Source organism: Grammomys surdaster, unplaced genomic scaffold, assembly GCF_004785775.1.
Source record: "Grammomys surdaster isolate TR1022 unplaced genomic scaffold, NIH_TR_1.0 126076, whole genome shotgun sequence".
Taxonomy (NCBI): Eukaryota; Metazoa; Chordata; class Mammalia; order Rodentia; family Muridae; genus Grammomys; species Grammomys surdaster.
The window spans coordinates 5,593,452-5,606,521 of NW_021620885.1; positions in this window are offsets into that span (position 1 = coordinate 5,593,452).

Genomic DNA, 13,070 nt, shown 5'->3' on the forward strand with positions numbered 1-13,070 from the left:
GGGAGGGAGAAAAGGGGAGGATCTGGGGAGGCATGCTTAATTTGCTCTGCCCTCTGGCCTTCATTAGTATGTAAATCCCTAGCCCCTGAGGCCTCTAGTCACACCCTCTACCTGTGCACTTTGGGAGGGGCTGTCTGGCCTTCATTAGGATGTAAATCCCTAGGGCCTGAGGCCTATAGTCTGGCCTATGTGACAGAACAATGTAATTCTATAGAGACTGGACTGCTTTTCAGGACCCTGGGTTCTTGGGGTGCAATGAACTCCTGCTGGTTCTCACGCAGAGTCTTGGGGTTCTAGGCAACTGCTCAGCCAAGAACCAGAATACCCTTCCGCAGTCCCACATAGATTGGACCAGAAAAATCTTCTCATCATATAAAAATAAAAATACTAAATGCAAAAAAGAAAGAAAAAATAGTAAAAGCTGTAATGGAAAAAGCCAAGTATCAAATAAAGACAGAACTATCAGAATTACACCAGACTTCATAACAGAGACCCAAAACGCTTGAATGTCCTGGACAAATGTCATCTAGACCTTAAGAAAATACAAATGCCAACTCAGAGTACTATACCCAACAAAACTCTCTATCATCATGAATGAAGAAACTAAGATATTCCATGACAAACCAAAATTTAAAACTATCTTTCTACTAATCCAGTCCTACAAAGGATACTGGCAGGAAAAGAGGGTAACTACACCTGAGAAAACACAAGAAATTAAACATCTCAAAACAAACCTAAAAGAAGAGAAATACATACATACACATCCACACACATACGCACACACACAAAACCACCTCTAGCAACTAAAATACATAAACTATCATCTGTCTTTAATATCTGCACAAAGGCCTGACACTATTATTGATGCTGTGGTGTTCTTACAGACAGGAGCCTAGCATGGCTGTCCTCTGTGAGGCCCTACCAGCAGCTGACTGAGACAGATGAAGATGCTTACATCCAACCATTGAGCTGAAGTCAGGGATCCCTATTGTTGAATTAGGGAAAGGATTGAAGAAGCTGAAGGGGAGGGTGATCCAACATGAAGAACAGCAGTCTGAACTAACTCAAAACCCTGGGAACTTTCAGAGACTGGGTCACCAACCAGGAGCGTACATGGGCTGGTAGGAGGACTCCAGCACTTATATGGTAGAAGACTGTCTTGTCTGGCCTCAATGAAAGAATATCTGCCTAATCCTTGAGAGACTTGAGGCCCCAGGGTTGTGGGATGACTGATGATCAGTAGAGAGGGGGAACACCCTCTTGGAGTCAAAGGGAAGAAGAATGGCATGAGGAACGATAGGAGGGGGGATAGGAAAGGGGACAATACTGGAATATAAATAAACCAAATAATTTAAAAAACCAATAGGTTGCATGCCCAGCTGAAGAAGGCCTAAAATGTTTATCATGTATATTACTATAAAAATCCTTTGCTTATACCTTATGGATTCTAGTTTAGTGCTTTTATGGGATTCCTGAGTACAGGAATGCTCTTTTCTTTCAGTTTGTTTTACCCAGTTCTGATGGATTGTTGTTTTAACTTTTGCTTTACTTTTTTATGTTTTATTTTATTATTATTTCATAGAAGCACATTTGTTTTCTAATGGGAGACAAAAGGGAGATAGATCAAGATGGGAGGGATGAGGAAGGTCCCTGACTGAAGTACAGGGAAGGGAATCCATAATCAAGATATACCTTTGAAGAAATATATTCAATAATAGGGGTAAAAAAAAAACCCTAAAGTTTTGTGTCTGTCCATGAGATCCATGAGAAGACTGCTACAACTAGAAAAGACTAAACTGTGATGCTTCTTTCTCAGAAGCTGTCATGATTGATCTGAGTTAATAAAAAAGTATTTACACTATTGTGTGCCCTCCATTATTATTGGACTTTTTCTATATGAAAAGCACTGAGCATCAGTAATTTCAACTGAAGTCCAGAAACTATGGTCTTCAAAAGCATCTTTGTTATCTGCTTGGAAAGGGTGTATTCCTAGATGTCTGCTTTTTATGTAACGCTTACACACAGACTTTGAATTTTACCAAGAATTGACTTTTTATACCAAGCCATTTATATCTCTGATATCACTGAGGACACATACACACATTCATGCAGGTACATGCTCTCTCTCTCTCTCTCTCTCTCTCTCTCTCTCTCTCTCTCTCTCACACACACACACACACACACAAAGCTAATAAATGTGAAATCCTCTCTCCACACTCAAGATATCAAAGTAAGGAGGATACGTTTGAAAAATTGCTCTAATACATCAGAAAATATAAAAATCAATAAGCTATAAAAGCTAAAAAGCTTCTTCAATTTTGTCCCCTTATTGCTCAGTGTAGGTGGCCAGGGCCCAGAGAACAATCCAAGGTTGCAGAGAGGCCATTATCCATCTAGTTGTGTATTGCAGACAGTATGTGCAGCTCTGCTAGGAAGGACAAGTGGGCATCTGCCAAAGAATAGGGAACCCTGAATGGCTGCTAAATTCCTGCTCCTTTGATTGAGAGCTGAAAAGTGTGCTTGAGAAATCAGCTAGTGGAGGCTTTAAAAAACACTTTTGTGTGAAAATAAAACAAACCTGAAGAGCATTGCCCTTCCCCCTTTCTTTCTCTGCCATTCTCCAGACATTAGGGATGTAGCCTGCTATATGTTGTTGACAATTACTATTGAGATTGTGAGAAAGGAAGAGAGTTGAATAAGAGATAGTACCACATGCTAAATAAAACATATACCTCAATCATACATGGCAAAAAAATCTGCCTAAATACTTTAAATTATTAAATTTTCAGAATATGTGTGTAGTGTAGAAAGGATTTACCAAGCTACTTTAGAGGAGAGTTTAGCCAAATAAAATTGTTTTGCCAAGTGATCACTAAATCACTTTTAAAATTATAATTATTTGGTGTGGCCATGTGTGACTGTGAGTTTATCTCTCTCTCTCTCTCTCTCTGTCTCTGTCTCTCTCTGTCTCTGTCTCTCTCTGTCTCTCTCTGTCTGTCTTATGTCTCTGTCTTTCTGTCCTCTGACTCTCTGTCTCTCTGTCTTTCTCTCTGTCTCTCTGTCTGTCTCTGTCTCTGTCTCTCTGTCTGTCTCTGTCTCTGTCTCTGTCTCTGTCTCTCTCTCTCTCTCTCTCTCTCTCTGTGTGTGTGTGTGTGTGTGTGCCTGTGCATGTGTGTGTGAAGTATTAAAAAATGCATGTGTGAAGTCAGAGGATGACTTGCAGAAGTCTGCTATCATTTCTACCATGTTGCTTCTGGAGACTGAATGTGATTATCAAGTCTGATAGAAACTGCCTTTGTCCCCTGAAGTGCCTTTGTCCACTGAGCCATCTAAAACAGCTTTTCCTAGTAATAGTCTTCAGAAAACACAATGATTATATTTTCCTCAGTGTTTGTTGTTTTCTCTCTCTCTCTCTATGTGTGTGTGTGTGTATTTGCGAAGAATCAGCTCTAGACTGAACCCAGGGCTTCATCCCTGATAAAAAATACTATACCCGTTTTTACATATCATTCTAGCCCTTGAGGCAATTATTGATTAACTTTTTTATCTGAATTATTTATTTTAATTTTTCTTACCAATACTTTCATATCTAAAATCATTTATACCTTTATACCTAGAGCTTTACATGGAAATCACATTTCAGCCATTAGATACAATACACAAGGATCCAAGCCAACAGACAAGGTAGAATGTAGCTAGCTGAAGATTTGTGTTGTATTCTAAAACTTACAGTATCAGGTATGTGAAATGGTTTTCATAACAGACTGTAATATTAAGCTAGGTGCATGGGCTTAATGGAATAAAATTTATCGATGTAGGTACCCCATCTTTTAGTGAAATAGAGGGGTATGTTCTTTTAAATGTATTTTTTTAAAAAAATTTGGATTGGATTTATCTGAGTAGCCCTCACTGTCCTGGATCTCATTTGTAGAGCATGTTGGTCTCTAGATTACAGAGATCTGTCTGCATCAGTTTCCTCGAGCTGCATTTAAATAGGCGTGTACCACTGTCATCCACCTTACTGATGTATTCTCTTTAAAATTATTTCTTACATTGTTGGTGGTAGATGAGTTGGTGATGCCCTTGGTGGATCAGTTCTGAAGTCCTGAGATTATCTCTCAATGATAATAAAACTTTTGCTTGACTATCCTTTCAGTGTGTGTACATATCCTAGTTAACTCTATTGAGTAGTTTTGTATAGAATGAAATGCCGAAGTTCTGTATATTTAATTAAACCCTCATAAAAAAGAAGTAGCAGAAAATATACACATGGCAACAATAAAACACAGATGAAATAAATTTTCTAGGAAGATTTTTCAACTTGATCAACTTCTTTGTGAATAAAACTCCCAATGAGATAGAAATTAGAATTATCACTTAAGTGAAATTACTGATTACTCTTATCACATAACTTTAAGGTTGATTATAAATATCTAAACTCGCACATTCAGTGCCTGAACACTAAGGAACTATTGTACTTACTTAGATTTACATCTGAAAGCTGATACAATCGCAATAGAAATAACATCATATAAACACATAAGCAGTAAGACAGGCATGTTCATATAAAACCTTTACTTGCTATTTTTTGCTGTTAAATTATGTGCTGACACATAATAAAAGAAACAGTGAAAAAGGCACTTTGGCCTGGAAACACATGATTGTGCCAGGTAAGGGAATTAGGTGCTAAGCCAATCTGTCATGAGGCCCACTGATTTCCATTATTTTTATATTTCAAGCAGGCACTCTAATCTTCAGTGAGGAATTCTACAGTATATCATTGAATACTTAGCTGCAACCAGAGATTTTACCATTGTGCAGTGCCAAAGAGTGGAGACTCTGGACAAATTGGCAACTTACCAGTTTTAATTGCATAAACCCAGCAATATATTAAAAAATGTAGAACCCACTGAATGATAGAAGCTATGCAGTGATTTTTTTGTTATAGTGCAAATAATTATTAGACAAAGATGTATTGATTTCTTATTAAAAGTAAACTTGAAAATGAGTTTATATCAACACATTTAAAAAAGATGTTTACTAAGCCTGACAGCATAGGGGTTGATGTCCAAAGTATCCCCTCTCCAGGAAAAAGACATCAGGATGGGTCTGGCCCTTATGCCACACTGCACAACGACAGGGGGACCGGAGACATTATGAAGTCCCCTTCAATTACTGGAAGTTAAGCCTCTATTCCTGCCTTCGCAAGATTAGAGTCATCACAGCCCTTCTATACTTAGAAAAGGGAGGATATGTCAGGGGCAGCCCTGTTTATACACTGAAGGCCTAAAAGCAGCCATAGGCCTAAAATCAGCAATAGGCCTGTCATACATGTATACTAACACCAAGTCTTGGGTCTCTATGGAAAAACATTGAAATAGATGGCTATAAGCTACTGTAAATAGGCACCTTTTGTGGAAATTTACCAGCCTGAGTAGTCATAAACCTTGTAAATAGGTAACCTTGGAGGATAATACCAACTTAGATAAGGACAAGTGAATCATAGTCAGAGTCATAGTGACAGGTCCCCTGAACTTTCACCCAGCTGATACCCTGTTCTGATAGATATTTGTACTCCCCTTGAACACCCACGCTCCAGTGTCATCCCTTAACCCCTTCCCCAAATCCTGCCTTTTTGTGTTTATAACCCCTGTGTGAATAAGTAAAAATTACAATTTGATTTTTTTTTTAAAAAAAAAGTGAATGAAGGTGCAGTAAAACATAAGAAATAAGTGAATGAAGAAAAACAGGGCAAAAGAAAGACTGGGCCAAAATACTAAGAAAACTATGGTAGGCAGACACACACATACACACACACACACACACACAGAGAGAGAGAGAGAGAAAGAAAGATGTTTACTTAGATACTAGAAGAAATAATGACTCCCAAATATTTTGTGCAAGTATTGTGTGATTAGAATGTGATTTTTATGAATATTTAGAATTGTCAGGTTAGAAAGTATTTATAAAATTATTTGCAATACAATAATTATTGAAACTATTTTTTTTGCTATATATGATGTGTTTTTTTTTCCCTCGATAACAAGATAGGTAGAAGAGAGAAAATCAGAAGTTTGGAGGAAGTAAGGCTACAATAATGTTTTATGATTAAAAATGGATAGCAATCAACTATAGCTTCCTAATACAATAACATTACCTTGTTAAGATTAAGAGGTATACTGAGTTTAATGGTTTCATTGCATGCTCCTAATTGAAAAATTAAAAATAAGCTCATTTAAGGATCTACTAAGATTATAAATATAAGTACATTAAAATTTAAACATATATAATTTTATCTTATATTCAAGAATGCTGTTCTTAAATTCTCTTAAATTCTCTATGCAAATTACAAAGCACATATTATATGGAAACTGCCTAGACATCCTTCTGCATTAAGCTTTAGGTTCTAAATTTAATAAATCACATATACCCTTACATTCCAAAATCTTAAATGCAGGGCTCCATTATTATAAATAATACATCTGGCCAAAAAGTAGGAATGTGAAACAAAATAAACCTCTCAAGAGAGCCCTTTTTGTGTTATGATTTCAAACTTCTCTCTCTCTCTCCAAATTTACTGCACACAGTATCAACATTCCTTTTGAACTGATCCATTTTTAAAGTTTTCTGAGACTATAATAACATTATATTTCCTCATTCCACATTACATATCCTCATTTCCTTTTTTCCCTCCCCAGTCCCGCCCCTCTCTTCCTTTCTGTTCTCCAAATTCATGCTCTCTTTTTTCACTGTTTCTACATTACATATTATTTTATTATATGACATACATCATATATCATTTTAGAACATATATATATATATATATATATATATATATATATATATAAATCTATTTTATGATAACATAATCGATATTATTTGCTTGTATGTGTGATTTTGTTACTGAAGATTAACGATTAGATAGATGATTTGTTTGCACTCTTCTAGGGAAGACTTTGATTTCCATTCTCAGCATTCCATAGTCACTTGTAGTTTTTTGTGCATGGTTGAATTCTCATGAGCTTTTCTCTTCACATTGAGAAATGTCATCCTTGTTCCCCTGTGGTGCAACTAGGTCATTCCTTGACATTCAAATTCTGCTTCATATATACTATTGCATTCAATACACACCCATCCCAAATTCCCTCAAGTACAGATATGTGACTTTAAATGCCAATGACAAGCATAGTATGTTTGTACATATAGTAGGTATCAGTGGTCACAGAGTTACTGGGCTTGTTAAAAGTGATAATACAATGCATAATAAAATCCAATTAATATTTCTAGAAGTGTACAAAATTAGTAGTTGAAGTTATTATGTACAATTTGTAGTTATTTGATGACATTGCTTAATTTTATGTAGATCTTTTCTGCTAGAACTGAGTTATTATCATTATCATTAAATATGTGTCTACTACCAGCCTTTGTAATAGGAAACTATAATGTGTGTATGAGTTCAAAATTAATCACAGCTATATTTTTATCTTCATCAAGGTAAAAAATAGTTTTTATGATTGAACTATTGTGCTAAAATAGTAAATACTTCTATATACCATCCTCATTGAGGTAACTCAAACCAAAAAGGACATAAAAGATGTATACTCATTGATAAGTGGATATTAACCAAAAGACAATCTCAGAATACCCATGCTACAATTCACAGACCATATGAAGCTTTACGAGAAAGAAGGCCAAAATGTGAAGGCTTCAAATCCACATAGAAGGGGGAGTAAAATAATCATGAGAGGCCAAGGTAAGGAGGGACCTGGGTGGGAGAGGGGAGGAGGATGGAAGAGGGGCAGGACCGGGTATGGGAAAAGACAGTAGAGAAGTCCAGAGGGCCAAGAGAAGGAATAGAAATATGTAGCAGTGGGAGTTGGGGAATGGGGGAACCTCTAGAAAGTCTCAGGCACAAGGGATGCAAGACTAAAACAGATGCAGATACTTATAGCCAACAATTAGAATGAGGTCAGGGACCCCTGTGGAAGAGTTAGGGGAAGGACTGAAGATGCTGAAGGGGGCTGCAACCCGATCAGAAGAACAACAGGATCAACTAACCTGTGGGTCCCTGTTCTGAAGGGAGACCCACGAGGATCTCTGGCCTGGCCTGGTGCTGGAGTCAGAGCCAGGAGGACAGCGTGCAAGCAGGGAGGGGAGACCGACCACTTCCACTGCTGCCTCTGCTCATGTCTCCACTGTTACTGCTGAGTCACTCCCAGGTGCTCCACCTATCTCTCCCACTGAACTGGCCTGGGCTAAGCTGATAAGAAGCCAGCTAGCTGGCAAGGAGGAGAGGGTCCTGAAGGCGAGGGTCCTGAAGACGCTTTGGGAGAGCAGATTTCTTCCCAAGTGTTACAGCTTTTGCGACAGAAACTCACAGACACTAGGATGTTTCTCGCACATCTTTACTTTTCTCAAAGAGAGAGCTCTTTTATACAGTTTTGAGTTGGGCCAGGGTCTTGCAGCAGATAATGCGTATTGACTTGTTCTGAAAGCTTGGGGATACTTCATCTACATGTTGGAGAGCCTGAGGCTGATCCTCATGACTGATGGCCATAGACCTCTCTGTGGGAGGGGCTGTGGAGGGCTAAAGATAAATGAAAAGAACCAGGGTCCGGGAGCCAAACACCTGCTGTCCAATTAGGGTCCAGGGTTCAAGGCCTGTGCTCTACCAGGCGCCAAGCTGCTTCTCATAGCCGACTGCCCTACAGTAACCCAGACCCCTCAGATCTCCCAGAGGCTAAGCTGCCAACTGAAAAGCATGCATGGGCTAGTCCTTGGACCCCATAACATATGTAGCAGAGGATTACCTTATCTGGTCTCAGTGGGAAATGATGCACTTAATCCTGTAGAAACTTCCTGCCCTAGGGAAGGGGAATGCTAGTGGGGTGAGTTGGGAGTGGGTGGGTAGGTGGAGGAGTATCTTCTCAGAAGCAAAGAAAGGAGGGATGGGGTGAAGATTTCTTGGAGGGGGAACCAAGAAGTAGGGCACCATTTGGAATGTAAATAAATAAAATAATTAACAGAAAATCTGATGGTATATACATATGAGAATGTAATAACAATAGAAAAAGAGACCATGAATTTGAAGATCTCCAAGTAAAGGTACACAGAGGGTAAAGTGTACTTTGGATGGAGGAAATGGAATGTAAAAATGTTGAAATGAAAATTACAAAGAAAAACAAAGATTCTCTTGTATTCTAGTAATTTAAATAATTTACAATATCAAAGAAATAATTTTAAAATTGATTTTTCTAACTAAAATTTTCATAATTATATATATATATATATATATATATATGCATGCATATGTATATGTATGTGTGTACACATATACACGTATGAAGAGATCTGGAGTTATAGATGGTAATATGATTCCTGACTCGTACTTGGGAGTCATACTCTAATCATCTGCAAGAGTAGAAGACATTGTTAACTGTTGACCTAATTATCTAGTCTGATAGTTTTCTTTAAAAGAGACTTTTCTAGTATTTGTAGCTGACATCATCTAGAAACTAGCTAAAGTTCCACAGTACATAATCACTACCAAGTGAATGGCATACTTGTTTTTTTTTTTTTTGTAAATTTCGTGCCCCTTCTCACATTGTTGTTTAGCACAGACATGGCTTTTCTTGAGTAGAATTAATGTAACCATTCTAATCCATAATGTGCAAAACTTAATCTGGTGAATGGAATTAATTTTCATGATGTTGCCTCTTTCTTGGGTAGAAAGCTTATCAAAAGTTTCCTTCTTATGCATTAGGTTCTTAAATATCTAGTACAATAGTATTAATTAATGGTAAGTTAATGTTATTAATAATGGTAAATACAATAGAATTAACATTTTCAATAAGCACTCACTTAAAATTGTTACTGTATTTACTGTTCTTCTCATATTAAATACAGAAGCCAAAGTATGCCATGTACATTTAAGTTCATGAACAAGTTTGTAATACTCAAAGTGTAACATTTCCATTAAAAGCCTGGTGAAATCAGAAATAAGCATTCATTTCTGTTTAAAATCAGGGTTTCTCACAAATTAAATTTTAAGTTCAGTCAAATAGTCAATTACCTTTTTAAAATTATATTGCCAATAAATGAAGCAGCATAGCTAGATTTTCTCACAGCTTATACAGCTACTTTTATGTTGTCTAGATAAATTTGAGTTCCAGCCCAGAATGGGCAATGAGTCAGCCTTAAGTTCAATCATTTTGATGTAATGATGTTCAGGTTGACCTGGAGGTACAGTGCAGAGCTGAGCAGTCAAGTACCTGCTCTCATCCAAATTTCATATATCTGATTGCACTTTCAGAGTCTCAATGGCACATTGAAATATATATATATATAGCAATGCCTCTCCAAAGAAAAGAAAGTGAGTTTGAAACTCTACAATCTTTGTTTCCTTCCAATTTGCGTTTCAGTCCTCATGAATAGACCAAGTAATTATACCTAACTTGTCATGAATAAGAAATATATTTGATGACAAACCATATAGAAATGCTAACACCAATAAGCACATATTTTATTAGAAAAGTTAAATAGTGCACAGAGAGAGCTGAGATGCTAACAGGTAATTACCCACAAAGGAAAATTAAATCTACATTTTTAACTGGAAAAGCTATCTAGAAATACTTTTATCCAGTAAATAGCTTCCTATATTCCATAATGGAAACTCCCAATTGCAGAATAGTAATGGACATATGTGAGTATCTGTGTGCATGTGTGTGTGTGTGTGTGTGTGTGTGTGTGTATAAACAATCATGTTCAAATCTAATGAACATTAAGGACCTCAACCAGTCAACATATTTGTCAATGGCAATTTTCATTTCGCATGCGTGTTTATACTTATATCTTAGTAGCTATACTAAATACAAAGTGATGCTTCATATATATCCCTAAGAAACAATTTTATTTCCCTTATTCCTTTGCTATTAATTCACTTAATTTTTTTTATAGAGAACTAAAGAGAAGAATTTACCTAGAAGATTGAAGTTTTGCTCAGGATTACAGCTATATTGCAGGAATGATCTCCCCTAACTCCACATTTGGTCTTCATTATTAATTCAAACCATAGGCATTTACACATTGAAATAGAATACTTAGAATACATTCTGAAAAAAATAGCTTTTAATTAAGAAAATATGGCCTAACTCTTGTAAATACTAGAAGAGTAAAGCATGAACTCTAATTTCTTTGCATACTTTCTATTCACATGAAATCCTGAACTCTAGACCTGAAGCGTTAGCAGTCAAAAGGGCCAGCAAATTACAAAGTGATTCTGAACAAACATGTTTGCAAAATACGCTCTGTAAAGAGCGTATGGCTTGTAAGATTGCTTTCTACTCTGCTAAGATGGATCATGTACAGCAGGGTTTTTTTTTCTCGTTTTGATTCAAATTTCTATATATAGGAAATAGTAACAAATATAATTAAATAAAATTATTACTTCAGTAGAAGTATTAAATAAATACATCATGCACATACACACATATTCACATATATATTGTATTACAGTGTTTAATAAATATATACATACTATAAATATGATTTAAATATGAATGGAAATTTATAGAGTAATCACTAGAGAAAGACTGTTATAGTCAGTACTTCAGCTAAACCATGAACTTTCTCAACACATAGAGACTAGAAGACAAATGATGCCTGCTAGCTCTCCTTTGACAAAACTAATTTTCCTATTTCCCTTTTGACCCCTAAGAAGGAAATTCTTCGCCCCAGTTCAGCTAGATGCAAACAAAAGAAGATCATAACTTCAGTCTCTTAGGTTGGTGTGGATGGTTCTGGTTATTTTATAAATTATAAATATGTTGTCATTTTAAAGGATAGTTTACAAATGTTGTAGGTTTGGACAGGGAGGAAACTAGAGAGCTCAGACTCAGTGATTTCTACCTTTTCCTTCTTCTTCTGTATCCTTCTTTCTTAGGTAAAGAAAAAGATGGTTGATGAGGAGAGAGAGGATATAATAATATCATAGAAATTAGAGAAATAGAAAAATAGGGAAAGGTTATCAAACTTATTCTTAAACAAAACATTATATAGCCATAATCTTACATTGGTAGAGATCTTTATAATTAATGCTAACTGAAGTTATAATATTTAAATTGGTAAAGAATTTAGAGATTGATGCAGATTTAATGATTTGATTGGTATGGATTTCTTATATTGATAAATAAATTGAAATTAATATTTCTACTTTTTGATAGGCATTGTTCCTATGCAATTTATTTAAGAATATAAGGCTTAGAGACAGTCCTTCTAATAACTCCCACTACAATCTGTTTATGATGATAAAGCAAAGCAAGTTAGGACCTGAGAGCAAATTCATGATTATATTAGTTTCTGAACTAATTATATTCAGGTGTTCTCTTTAATATTCAAATAGGACTAGCTAAGTGTAGTCAAGGTTTAACAATTCATATATAATTAATATAGATAGTCTTCAAAAACATCAGAAATCCACAGAATCTGACATTTAATCATTTTATTTGAAATTTTGGAGAGACTGGAGGTTACAAAAGGGAGAGGAGGGAGGAGAGAAGAGGAAGATAAGGGAGTTTGGAGGAAGAAGATGTAGAAGCCAGTATGGAACAGAACTACATGGCTTGGAGAAGCTACTAGTAACAAGAGGTCTCATTGCTTGGGAATAAATTAGTATAATGATAGACATGCCCAATCTAGACATACAGCTTGTAATATTTTAACTAGGTTGTATTTTATATATGGGATTATTGGGGTAAGAAATTATCACAACACTTGATACCTCGTTCTTTATATACTTTGTATATTAGTCCTCTATTAGATGTAGTGTTGGTAAAAGTATTTCCATTCTGTTGGCTGCATATATGTCTGATACATGAAGTCCTAAACATGGACACCAACCCCACCACAAACAGATTTGACCTACAATATATTCTGCTGACAGAATATACCATATTTTATTCATGGTGATATCTGTTTGTGAAAGTATTAAACTAATGTTTGATTTGATTTAAGGGTTGCTCCATGGGAATGAACACTTTTTAGTTCCTACACTCCTTAAGTAACCGAGAAAC